At 45.0% G+C, this 11943-nt stretch overlaps 1 long non-coding RNA gene across 1 annotated transcript; it reads right to left on the bottom strand.

Moving 5' to 3' along the window:
• Nucleotides 1-1187: 1187 nt before the first annotated feature.
• On the bottom strand, nt 1188-2880 carry LOC113236178. The gene is made up of 3 exons (XR_003310919.1): nt 2636-2880; nt 1716-1994; nt 1188-1363 (listed from the first exon to the last, which is right to left on the bottom strand). It is a non-coding gene; the product is annotated as an uncharacterized LOC113236178 (long non-coding RNA).
• Between the last annotated feature and the right edge of the window lie 9063 nt (nt 2881-11943).

Raw genomic sequence — 11943 nt, 5'->3', positions numbered from 1 at the left:
ATGTTAGAAATGAAACTACTTTTTTTATAATTGTTTCTGTAATACCATTTCTATAACCGCACATTTTCAAACATCAACGTTTCGGGTCCCAGAGTCACTGCTGCTCTTCGTGGTCACGGTTGTATTCTGATCCCACTAGCAAACAGTTGATGTACTAAAAAGAAATACTAACGTGAGCAAATAATTTTTAAGACAAATCAAGAAGAGATTCTACATATGTTTTGTTTAAAATAATAATAAAGTGGTTCTAAAGAGCGGCAACTACTGGTGGTAGGCTTCGGGCGTGGCTAGTCACCACCCTCCCGAAGCAGTCGGGTTTTATCGTGTTCCGACTCGTGTTCGGGAGTTACCATTAGGAGGTCGGGTCTGAACAGCTGCAATGCATGTAACGACGCAGTTGCTACTTGTACTGCCACACTGACCACTCGGTTTTGAAGCACGGTGCACCGCTGGCCGACCGTGGGAAGTTGGGGGCCCAAGTAGCGGGAAAGCCACCCGTGAAAAGCCACCCAACGAGAAATCCCGGAATGCTCGACCTTACCGGTTAGCGATCAGAAGGGAGGACCAGGTGGCCATCTACGGAGGAGTTCGGGCGTCCCCGCGGGCTCCAAACCGATTGTACCCTCGTGTGGCAGTGGTAGCTTGCTGCTTGATTGAACACGACGCAATGCCCCGTCCAACTGCCTTCCCCCTGCGTATTCGCTTCTCGTAAAATTATAAAAAGTCACAGAAAAGGAGTAAAATTTTTCACAGCGGTTGCGGTTCTCCCATTGAAAGTGGTTGTCTGGTCGTGTTTGGAGTACTGCTGCCACCTTTGGGATGACTCTGCTACATACAAACGGCAACCTTGGATTAAATTGACAAGCATGGCAAGAGGCTTATAGGTGACTCAGAATTAGTAGAGGCGAACTACAGATCCTGAACACTACCGTAAAGTTGCCTAATTATCGGTATTTTACAGGATGTACCGCGGAGAGTGTGCGATGGAATTACACGATTGAATTCCGCCTCTTGGGTACGACCCCTATGTTGTGGGTATTCCAATGTTTCGCATGAAGCTTTATGCTTCCACATTTATATGGCGAACGGCTACGGGTATATTTCATTGAAAAAAGTACTATTAACGTAAAGTTTTTCCGTTTGGAACAAATATATCTTATACAATTAGTAATTGAATTGACGTACTTTGCAACGGGCTGATGTCCGCAACTCGACGGCAAAGCGCCTATTTTGCGTGTGGTTGAATTGACGTAATAAAGACATCGGCAACAGATGTAGGGACGACACGGCGGCAGTGGAGTCGCCACCATGTCTCGGCTCGCTAATCCGGTGTTAGGGCGCTAAACGCGCGTTCGTTTGCTCTCTGTGAAATGAATGATGTTGCAATGATGTGGATTAATGCAGGCATTATGTCGGATTAGTACAGATTATCTAATTGACATTTTGTTCTACAAAAGAGACACGAGTGGGAGCCTTTTTTCTATTAGTAATTTTGTATCGCGCAGTATATGTACTCAAGTAGAAAAAGTAGCAAATCGTTCAGCTCACAATCATTCGCGAGAATAATGCACTTGTTTTCGTGATTCTAAAGAATGAAACTTTAACAAGAAAAACCAATTTAATGAGGCATTTCGCTCAGACTAAATCCATGGGGATGAACTTATGCGACATAGCAAAGTGCAGACAGAGCAGTGCTCTGTGCGACATATACGTACTCGTATTAGCGTAGACAAGTCACTGGTCGCACCCCGTGGGCACCACGCTCTAATTTGCCTCCCCTCTCTGCTTTCGTCTGCTAACTCGGGTACAAATGGCATGCATCTTCCTCGTGCTCGCTTTATATGTCGTATGTTGTTAGTCTTAAAGTCACATACAAGTGTACGTTGCTTAAGTGGCGGCGCACTGAAGCCCGTGTAGAGGAACTTAATTCGCGCGCTGCTCTGCGCAGAGTGTTGGCAAATTCGTCTTGTGCTGTCTTGACACCTTCGGGATCACTGCAATATCATATAGGTATCTAGATTGCAGGAGTTTATACATATCTAGAATGCTTTTTGTTAGTTTGAAAACCAATAAGTCTTAGTGTAAACGTTGATGGTCTCGATCAGTCTGTCGCAGAGACCTGGCACTCCCGCCTGCAGGAGCCTGCATGTACGTAGATCGCACCGGGTGCGGCGGTTCGGTGTAGAACGCGGGGCGCGGGGCGCTGAGCGTATTTGCACTGGCGGTGATTGCGTCGGCGAACGCAAATAGACAATTCAGTGGCGCGTGTTTACGGCGAATCCCGGCGAAACAACATAAAACAGCTCCATCAAAACATACTAAGGTACAGTGGAGACTGCGTCGCGACTTCATGTCCCCTGCGCACCCCTCCGACCCGCGCCTTGTCGTCGCTCAACTCAGACTAATATTTGCACACATCTGAAAGTGTAACGAAGCTGCATAAATTTGCAACACGGATTTAAGACGTACATTAAATTCCGTTACCTAAAGGAACGAAGCTTTAAATAGCTTAAGTCAATACGTATTCAAAATAAGGTGGTTACTACATAATGATATAATTATCTGCAACATTTATGGACTCAATCGTAAAGTAGCTGGTAAGGCCACTTCACAATGTGGGTAGTGTTTAGCGCACCGTTCGAATCCTGCGAAGTAATCTGGGGCGAACTCTCGGCGTACGAGTTACGACCTCCCTGCCACCGGCGAGTTTTACGGCGCTGACGGAGCCGTGGCGGGCCGGCGGGTGGATCTGCTCGAGGTGCACCTGATTTACTCGCTCATAAAAGTAAAGTGGCACCGCCGCCTCGCCCCGGCTGAGGGGATGCTCTGCGCCGCAACTGATTCACTGTTCGCGCTGGATTTGTGGAGAGACGCCCGGCGCCGCGGGTACGCCCCGAAGTAGGTCACTCGCGGTCGCTGAAGCGTTGCGTGCTGACTGGCGATGAATGCCCCAATTTAAGACCGCTCGTGTATTAAGCCTAAGTTAAAGTCGCCACACGTACACATTAACTGCTCTAAGGAAAGCCCTCAAGCATACGAGATATTTGCGCTTCGAAAGGCGCCTTGGGCGTTTTATTGTGCCATTCGTGGTGTCTGCCGGGACCCGTCGTAATGTCAATAAAGTTAGCACCGCGAGTTGCGAGTCGAGAGCTTCCGTTGGCGGGCGGGCGTGGTGACGGCGACGGCGGCGGCGTGGAGCGTGAACAAAGGAGGACCGTCGAGTGGGACAATACAGTCACCGCAACACTATCAGCGCACTTCCGCGCCCGTCAGCGGGCGACGCCGCCGCCTCTAGCCGGTCGGCGAGTGTACTTCGTCGTTGCACTTTACGTTCGCCAACGTAACATTCTCGTAGAACTAGGCACGGAATATATGCTAGTGTTAACGAAATAGAGCGGTTAAATTCTTTACATCGAGCTCGACAATTATGTACCTAGAGAATTAGTTGGGTACCTAAAGTAATATTTATTGTCTCTCACGTATCGATAGATCTTTTTATGTAGTGTGTTTTCGCCTGATTCTCGTGGGCACGCCGCCAGATCTCCACTCGCCGGTAAATTACGCCGACCCTCGGTGCGCCACCGGCACCGCCGCGCCTCTACCGAACTCGTGTTATCCGAGTGCAATAAATAGCTTTTTCCTTCACAACTAATATCGAGGAAAATTGAGTGCGATGCGTATACCTCGGGACATATTATACTTTATGCATTGGCCGCACCTCGAATGTTTTCTTTAGATAAAGAAGAAATAGATAGATAGATAGATACACATCCGATACACGGAAACAAATAAAAATTAATAAAAAAACTAATCCAAAGAAACAATAGGACAAAAAAAATGTAACACTACAATAAATAGAATATAAGCATTAAAACAAGATATCATTATTTTTAAATTTTAAAAAACAAAAGATCAAATAACAAAAAGTACAAACAAATATATAGGCATTAGAATAAAAGCTAATATATACCTAGGCATTACAATAAAAGCTAGAATAAATAGAGAATAGTATTTAATTTCGTCGGGGCTTATTTGAGGTCCTGTACCGTTGGTAAGAAGTATTGAATCAATTTACACTAGTGAAGAGGTACTGTGTGGACGTGGAATTGAATTGAACGTAGCGAATGCATTGAACCCGATTCAGGCTGGCGGTATGAAGCGGCGACGGAACAGCGCCGTCGAGAGCCGCGGCTGATTGAAACGCTTTATCATCAAATGCTTTATCGATGTCGATCCAACAATCCTATGTGTAATATTGTTCATCTTTTTATTTCTTTATAATGTATTGCATCCTTTTTATAAAAAAATAATGTAACTATAAATTTGAATTAAACGTATTCATTTACTTAAAGTACTTTTGTAGATATGTGCTATAACGTGTTGTGGGACTGGCAATTGCCCAGCTCTCCACACTGCTGAGGCAAGCGACGTGGGTACGGCTACGGCGCAGGTGAGGGCCCATTGCAGCGTCTCTCGTGGCCGCGTCACGTGCCGGTGGCGAGAGTCAAGCGCGGAAAGTTTTTTAAATCTGCATGGTACAAATGTAATACGCGCTCCTCAAATAACCGTTTAGTTTAGCTGCTAGTCCGTGCTGCCGCTGGACACATTTCATGCTGATGTTTTTCGACAGCGACGGAAAACGGGATTCGTGTACAGAAAACTCTTTTTTCAATCGCGAAAAAAGAAAATACGGTTTCGGTTAGGCGACATTCGTAGAAAAACAATCAAAAGCAATTTAAATTTTAAAGAGATTCGCCGAGAATGTGGGTGCTCGTTTGCGGTGCGGGGAGCGAGGAGGTGGGAGAAAGGGGCTCCTTCCAAGTGCAGCGCAGTTACTTACTGAGCTTAGAGATCGGCGTTAGTAATTGAAAATGCGACCGTTTTCGGCTGCCGGCGATTCGTCGCCGCTGCATGTTTAATGCCCGCGGAAGAATACAAGCTAGCCCCAGTCGAAGTATACAAACGACGGAGACACTCGCACTCGCATCATCTTCATGCGCCAGCAAGCCGTGGCATTAACCGAAAGTCGCAATTGTTTTTGTCATGTAACTAACTCGGACAGATAACTTTTATTTATCTTATTATACCAGCATGTTTACTGTGCCATTAGAAACACAGTTACGTGAGGCGCACTATAAGTCTCCGGAATGAATAAGAAACAATACTACAAATGGTCAGAAATGAATTAATTGTTTCTCAAAATATTCTCCCTTAGCGTTAATGCCCTTTTTTATAGGAATGAACCAATTTTGAAAACATTTATGCCACTCCTCCGTGACAATCTCTGAAACATATTTTTCATACTCTTCGACAGCCTGTTCAGGTGATCAAAATCGTTGACCGCGTAACTGATTCTTAATTTTTGGAAATAAATAAAAGTCACAAAGTGCCAGGTTGGGATTATATGCGGAATGGCTCATAAGGTCAATGTTGTTCACCTTCAAAAATTCATTTGTCTGTCTGGCCGTGTGAGAACTGGCATTATCGTGGTGCAAGATGATATGGCGTTTACGGTTATTTTTACAGAGATTATCACTAATTTTCGGCAAACAAATGGTCATCTACCAATCACTATTCACAGTACCACGATTCTTCAAAGCAACAGTAGCCACGTGACCAGTTTTATTAAAAAAAGAAGCAATCATCCGCTTGGAGGCACTTTTGCACGCGCGCCACTTTGGTTGGTTTTGGCTCATCTCGAAAGACCCACACACTCGATTGCTGCTTTGTTTTGGGATCGTAACTGTAAATCCATATTTTGTCACTTGTTACTATGTCCCACACCAAATTTGACGTCCCTTTGTTGAATCTGGTAAGCATGGCATTGCACCAAGTGACGCGATCCGTTTTTTGAGCCTCAGTCGAATTGTGTGGGATCCATCGAGAGTGCAGCTTTTTCACACCTAAATGTTTGTGTAGTATTGATTGTATTTGACTCATACCTATGCCTAAAGATGCCCGAATCTCATGGTATGTCACATGCCTATCTCTTTTGATCATACGGCGCACAGCATCGATGCTTTTGTTGTTCACAGCAGTGGACGGGCGACCATCACGAAATTCGTCACTGAGATTCATACGACTGCGTTTGAATTCTGCAAACCAGCTATAAATAGTCGTCTTGCATGGTGCTTCATTGCCAAAAGCAGTTTGAAGCCAAGCAAAGCTCTGCTGAGCTGTTTAATTACTCTTAAAGTCATAGAAAATCATACTACGAAAAATTTCCCGAGTTAAATTCATGGTGATGTAGACAACCTATTTCTAAAATGACGCCACAATATAAAAACAAGTGACAGTCAGATGAAACACACTGTATTCTACAGCCAAAGAGTTCCGTTTTCATATGTTGTAATTACTTTTTAAATATTGTTTATGTAAGTGGCCAGTTACGGAAACTTATAGAGCGCCCTATGTACCAAAAAGACATCACATAAACAGCAGCATCATACGCCAGAAGGGTACTTGTTACGGCGTAAACACAGCACTAGTTGAAATGTAAAGGGTCTAATGTTATAGGTTACAACCAAGAGCGTATCAAGCCTACCACTTTGGACTTTGATTCGTTCTTATAGCTAATATCATAGAATCGAATTTAAAAGTTAAGTGTTTAGCCTAACGTGCTCTTACCCTGCACACGTTATTAATGTAATAAGTAGTAATTTTTCGTTTCTTAAGTGTCATGTTTTCAAGCGTTGAACGCGATTGGGCGTTTTCTTACTGCTCGGTGTCAGATATTCGAGCTTCCGCTAAAAGGTGTGGTTGCCACTTTATAGCTTACTTGAAGGGTGATATACGCATATGAACACAGTCGTAGATTCCTACGAATGTTTTAAATCCCGGACTGTTCGAACGAGCCCTAAGGTTCATATGCGTGACAAACGCGAACCGAATGTACATACATACGAGGATAACCAAACTGTTATCGAATTCGTGAGGCACGGGAGTTGTAATTATAATCGGTCGATGCGATGTAAATATTCAATTCCAATTATCACGTGGGTCTTTCAAATAAATGAATTTCAGCACGAGGCAGCGTACCCATTGCAAGTCAAATTAATTTACACAAACTTTTACTGTAACAAAGAAATGTCGGACTACAATTTGAAACACATAAGAAAATTATATATGGTGTACATGCACGTGACTACAGACTGGCACGCAAAGGCACTGCAATGAATACGTTCACGGCATACATGGAGCAAACAGATATATTAAACTTGCCTCTTGTTAAGGAACTGTTAGTTTATTTCTTCTGGTGGTTGTACACAGGACGGAAGTAGGTGTGTGTACTGCTTATGTGTTATCGCCAGTGTTAACTTCTAGAGTAGCGAAAGCCCACGAGCGCTACGAATGGGACACGTAGTGACAACATACGGATTTGCATTGTGTCTTCACGCGGCGGCGGCGCGCGGCGGCACCCGACTCACGTTGGGCTAACTGCACCTGCATACGTTTTGTACTCTGTATAGAGCTTTATTTACTACTCCTGCTCCTGCATTTGAACTAAACAACGACATATTATGTTGAACCTTAAAAGGCCGACCTGTTAATTTATTGTAACTCATTATGATCATAATGATTATTTTAATCTTAAATTTTCATTATTTTCTTAAATTTTATTAGTGTGACTTTTCTGAGCTCTCACTAAGGTGCTTCATATTTAACATGAACTGTAACAAATCTGCATTTTGTAAACCTTTTTGAGAGAAATAAAGCATTTTGTATTGTATTGTATTGTATAATGCATTTAAAATGCATTGAGCTGTGACCAGTCCATCGTTCATTACAGTACAGTAGATAATTATGTACAAGCACTATGTGATACGTTGTGCGCGTTCGCTTTGCGGTCGGGGCGGTCGAGCTCTCGAAGCGCTACTGAACCCGGGACTGGATGCGAATCAAATTTAATTATTTTTGACAAGCAACCAGTCTCGGGATCACATCGGAACCCGAATGAGCCCAAAACTGACCTTGGTTTCAGATGCTACAAACCCCTCCACGATGAGCCAGCCATCTGTCGCGATGACGGCAAGCACAGTTATGCCAGATCATCGATGCGATAGTGGTTTCCACTATGTGGATTTCCTCTATCGACGGTCCGCAGCGGCGGCGGGTGACCGGTGGCGGGTGGCCGGTGGCGGGTGGCGGGTGGCGGGTGGCTGCCTTGGCGTGTGGAGGCACGTGGCGGTAGAGGCGTCGCGCCGCGCGCATTTGTTATCCGCGACTCGCGGGTAGTTTTACAAGTTCTTTTGTCTATTATCTATTATTTTATCAGTTTCCATGTATAGTTAGGCACACAGGTCGACGTTGTCGCACAATAAAATGTTACAGCACTCGCTACTCGCAGCACACGCACCTGCGCTATGAGAATTAATGATGCGGTTCGGATCAAGTCTGGCTGATGAGATCGTTTTTGTTGTCGACGAATTGTTTGTGTGTACAGAGAAAAAGCGAAATGATTTACCCGTGATGAACAGGACATATATTATTATTAATTTATTATAATAACGTTTAAGTACTTCGATTTATAATTATCAATAAACACCGAAGGACAATAAATAAATAATAACGCATACACTTATACCCCGCACTAGGGTAGCCCTGTGTCACGGGTGCCATAGACACGCACATAGAAAAGCACACGTTACACTCAAACTCACGAGAGAAATAAATGTTGACCACACAAATATGTCTCACGGCTCGGGAATGGAAGCAATGTAATTTATTTGGTAAAATCGTGTGATGGTTGAGGCTCATGAAATCGGAGAGAAGTTTATTGAATCTTGATTGCACATCGTGACTGTCAGAGCGACGTTCCCAGCCACAACGCGTAGTACACAAGACGGGGCCGTAGCGTAGTTGGAACCAATACTATCCGGGTCGTGACTCGGGTGCATTGAACGCAGTGGCGGTGGGCTCTACTCAGAAGTTGATAATATACATGTAGCGCTCGATCGGCGCGGTGCGCTGTATGTATGGCGACCGGTCTCCGGTCTACGGTCTCCGGTGGCCGGTCGTTGGGCAGCGACCGCCCGGCAAATGGGTCACCGCGCCTGCATCGCGCTGGACTGAACTGACGACATGCTCTATTAATAAAGTTTGTTCAATAGACCGCGAACAACCTCTGCATGCATACAACTTTGAAGCGGTTATCTAAAATATCGATTCGAACTCGCTCATTCAGTGAAACATAAAGTGGAAGGCCAAACGGGTCGATGAATTTAACACATTCAAAGACAGACGACATGGCGGGAACTTAAGCACACGAAGTAGCAGGGTACTCAAGACTTTTCGTAGATGGAAAAAATAGTGAAATCGAACTTATTTTTAACCGATTTCAAAAAAAGGAGGAGGTTCTCAATTCGTTTGTATGTTTTTTTTGTATGTATGTTACGCGATATTATTTGTGAACCGATTTTCATGATTCTTTTTCGTTCGAAAGAGGTTCGAGGAGAGTTTTAACCTCCATAGTGGTCCCATTTAATTTTGGAGAAAATCATCCACCTCTAAGGGTTCACGGATGAAGATTCATTTTTATAAATAGCGCCGAAATTTTATCACAAGGAGCAATTATTTTAATGGTTGATTTTGCTATTCTCTAATTCAAGGTTCGTCTCTCAATCGTTTTTCTCTCTCAATATACTTTGAGCAGTGAGAACCGATTTTTATTATCTCCTGTGTCAAGTCCCATATAGTGGCGAACTAGGGGATGAATCCGGGTTTTCTCACTTTCCGGTAACCGATTTCGATAAAACTTGGTAATTATATGTAATTCCACGTAATTTTGAGGTCGGTTTTTATATTACTCTGTACTGAGATTACTAATTGGCGAAACGCCGGCTCGCGTGGCGGCGGTTTGCGAGCGCGTGGCGACCGCACTTGAGCAATATGCGGCGTTCATTTACGCTACACCTCTCCCGTTCGCGCAAAGCTAGCCCTCACTAACTTCGCCGCGTGGCGTCTGTCACTAGTTATTTTCCTAAATTCACAAACACGTCGCTCAGTTTTATAATGTGTCGGAATAATTCATAGTGAGCTCTGCGCGCCGCATGAATATGTAACGCACCCACCCCTCGCCGCACACGCCCCGCCCCGACAACACGTAAATTCTTTATATGCGCGCTTTCATATGTCGAGAGTCGAGAGGTGCCGAAGCGAGTACGATGTTATGCCGCTCGGAAGGTATGGCGCCTGGCGGTCAACGAGAGGCTCCTTCGCCGTTGACGGCAGCAAAGGAGCGAGGCCAAGGCTTTCGCAAATGACGCCATTTACACCCCGTCAAAGGCGCCGTCCTGAGGGAATATTTTCAAACGAAATCGGAGCACACCGCTGCGTCGCGTCTCCTCTCGTAAACTTGGAATTAATTTCGAAACTTCGCTGTAAGAAAGTGGCCCCATTTCCATTATTGATTAGACTAACATTGCGGTAATATAATAAGAGATGTTCTGTGGAATGACGATCGATATGTAGGCCGGAGAACAGAATTACCTGGTTTATTTATTACTTGTCGTAGATAGAATATCTCTGTTGTCGAGACACTGTGTGCAAATCGGTGTACAAAGGATTGGTGTTGTAATCTTTTGGCGGTGACGGCGCGGGCCCGGGAGAAGCAGTTTTGGGAAGATGCCGTTAAATCCATCGCTGATAGAATGAGATTGTCTGGCATTACGTAATTCGCAATGAATAGAGTAGCCATCGATTGGCTCATAAATACGCAACGATCATTCATTTGAGCTCAATACGCGCGGACAGCTTCGCCGCTCGGCCCGACGCAGCCAAGCGGAAAGGAGCTGCAAATCATGCCCATTACGGTGGAGGATTGCGTGTCGGTCGCGAGCAGTGAACTCATACATAATGTAGCGCGCTATTGCCGGCGGGATGAGGCTCAAATCTTAAGAGGCGATATTTATATAAGCCGCTTCTGCCGTCGTCGTCGTTACGTCGTCTCTACGCCGCCGCTGCGCCCACGTCCCGCCGGGGCGTATTGTGCACCTTTCGTCGTCTCGCTAAACGTTTCAACTTCACGCTCTCGTCGTTCATGCTTATTGAAACTTTACATTTTCGTATGTTGAATAGGATTACGAAAGGGTGAATTAAAGCTGTATTCCTAAATATCATTGGGTAATTGGCAATCGTTCAAATTCTAACACGAATATTAGAAGTATCTCTTCTTTCTGATGTGTAATGTAGCTAACAGAGTATGCCACTAGGCATCTCCAAACGTACATTACAGTTCACGATACGTGAACGGGGCATATCGACACAACAAAGTGTACCGACTAATTACGGTCCCGACGTCCCCGCACGGGTCAACCTCACTCCTCCCCTGCTTCCCCGACTGGCGCCAGCCCCTTATGTCTTGATCAGGTAATGTGTACAGCATAGGACTTGATCGGCACCTGCCGCTCGGACGATGGTATCGACTACAAAATACTAACTGAGCTTACTACTAGATTACCTATTAAAGTCACTTTGAACCGAATTTGATGTTTGACTACCATTGATTTATTGATACATTTAGTTGTGATCATGCTGTGCAGATGTTGCTCCTCTGGCAAAAAACTCTTGAGAAATGCAAGTCCAGAAGTGGCGGCAGGGTGGGCGTTAATATTCGCCACGCGGCAGCGGTATCTCCCTGGAATACGTAAGTTCGTTTGCCTGTAAAATATCCCCCGCCGGCGCCCGCCACACCCAACTTGCGCTCGTGTACATATTTCCTATATCTACCACAAAACACGTCACACATTAGCCGCGTTTGCTCTGTCCGATATCACCCGTTGGTCCACCCAGTGTGATCTGTTTTCGCTAATTCCTCCCGCACCCCCCGTGACCCCGCCGTGCAACCAACAAACTCGTATCAGCTTATGTGAGCCGCCGCACTACGAGGAGAAGTAATTAATTCTATCAATAACTAGCAACGAAAGTAAATACCGCGTAATTGCA

The sequence above is a fragment of the Hyposmocoma kahamanoa genome, unplaced genomic scaffold, assembly GCF_003589595.1.
Source record: "Hyposmocoma kahamanoa isolate Upper Pololo Valley unplaced genomic scaffold, ASM358959v1 89, whole genome shotgun sequence".
Taxonomy (NCBI): Eukaryota; Metazoa; Arthropoda; class Insecta; order Lepidoptera; family Cosmopterigidae; genus Hyposmocoma; species Hyposmocoma kahamanoa.
This window is presented reverse-complemented; position numbering and strand designations above follow the sequence as displayed.